The sequence below is a fragment of the Gossypium hirsutum genome, chromosome D11 (genome assembly GCF_007990345.1).
Source record: "Gossypium hirsutum isolate 1008001.06 chromosome D11, Gossypium_hirsutum_v2.1, whole genome shotgun sequence".
Taxonomy (NCBI): domain Eukaryota; kingdom Viridiplantae; phylum Streptophyta; class Magnoliopsida; order Malvales; family Malvaceae; genus Gossypium; species Gossypium hirsutum.
Window position 1 is genome coordinate 35533076 of NC_053447.1, and position 1819 is coordinate 35534894.

The window sequence follows — 1819 nt, forward strand, 5'->3', positions numbered from 1 at the left end:
AAATTGTAGGTTGCATAACAACCCTAACCTGGCTCTGTTATCTGCATAGTTTTTAGATTTGTGTGATTAAATTGTTTCAAACCTAACACGTCCTTGTTACCCCACACGAATGCTAAGAAACCCTTACTAAATAAGGATCAATAAAATGCGTATTTACTAAGTAAAGGATTCCAAAAGGACCTAATTTTATTTCCAAACTCATGAAAGATCGAGTTGCCATGGAATATTTTTCTGAATATTATTAAGCATGATGATAATAAATTGAGTTTAATTAAAGTAATTGTTCTAGTTTATTTATGTTATAATTGTTGCAAATTGTGTTTAATTTTGCTAAAATCTACTTCATTTATATAGTCTACATACTTAGGAAAACTTGCATTAGGGATCATTGCATTTAATTTAATTTATACACCACTTCTCAACTATATTGTGTTTTCATTTTTTTTCAAATTGTTAATATAATTTTACAAGTTAAGTGACTTAGCACAAGCACAATCCCTGTGGTGACGATAACTCGATACTTACTCATTACTTGAAAACGACTGTGTACACTTGCACAAACCCAAGCGTTACAAGTTTTTGGCGCCGTTGCCGTGGATTGTCAACTATTGCCATAGTCATTTTTTTCATGAAATTATTTATTTTCAATTTGATTAATTTTTAACATCACTAACTTATTCTTTTTAATTTTTGTGAAATTCTTCTCAGGTGTTTATGAGCATAGATCGAATCATCAATTTACTCCCTGTAGACCCTGAAATTGAGCAAACTTTCAGACAAAGAAGACGTGAACGAATAGCTCAAAGATAAGTCGAGATGGACCTTGGAAATCAGAATCAAGACCAAGGTAATGAAGCCAATTATGTACGAAATCCCATCCTCATTGCCGATGATATGGATCGATGCATCAGACAATATGTTGTGCCACTTTTCAGTGAGTTAAACCCAGGAATTAGAAGGCCAAATATTGAGGCAACCCAGTTTGAATTGAAACCAGTGATGTTTCAAATGCTACAATCAGTGGGCCAATTTAGTGGTATGGCCACGAAAGATCTACATCTCCACCTTCAATTGTTTATGAAGGTGAGTGATTCATTTAAGATAATCGGTGTGACTGAAGGTGCACTGAGGTTGAAGTTGTTTCTGTACTCGTTGTGAGACCGAGCACGAGCATGGCTCAATTCATTACCACCAAGTTCCATATCTACATGGCAAGAATTAGCAGAGAGATTTTTGGTTAAGTATTTCCCACCTAGCAAAAGCACTAAGTTGAGGAACGATATCACAACTTTCCAGCAACTAGATGGCGAGTCTTTGTATAAGGCTTGGGAGCGATTAAAGCAGTTACTTCGTAAGTGTCCTCATCATAGGATTCCTCATTGTATCCAGTTGGAGACATTTTATAATGGTCTCAATGCACATACAAGGTTGATGGTAGATGCTTCCGCGAATGGTGCAATTTTGTCTAAGTCTTATAATGAGGCTTATGAGATCATCAAGAGGATCACGAGTAATAACTATCAATGACCAACAAATCAAACAACTTTAGGAAGACAAGTAGTGAGAGTTCATAAAGTTGACTCTCTCACTTCGTTATCCGCTCAGGTATCGTCTATTTCCTCTATGTTAAAACAGTTAACCGCTAATAGTACTAATAATTTTGCAGCTCAGGTACCAAGTCCATTTGAAGTAATTTCCTGTGTGTACTGTGGGAAAGGTCATTCTTTTGAGAATTGTTCATCAAATCCCGAGTCAGTGTACTATGTGGGGAACCAATATCAAAATAGGAGTGGACAAGGACTCCAGTCCAACTTCTACA

The 1819-nt window shown here is 36.0% G+C and overlaps 1 non-coding gene across 1 annotated transcript; it reads right to left on the bottom strand.

Annotated features, from left to right (window-relative positions):
* Nucleotides 1-1266: 1266 nt before the first annotated feature.
* Nucleotides 1267-1373, bottom strand: LOC121223908 (small nucleolar RNA R71). The gene has a single exon (XR_005921375.1). It is a non-coding gene; the product is annotated as a small nucleolar RNA R71 (small nucleolar RNA).
* Between the last annotated feature and the right edge of the window lie 446 nt (nucleotides 1374-1819).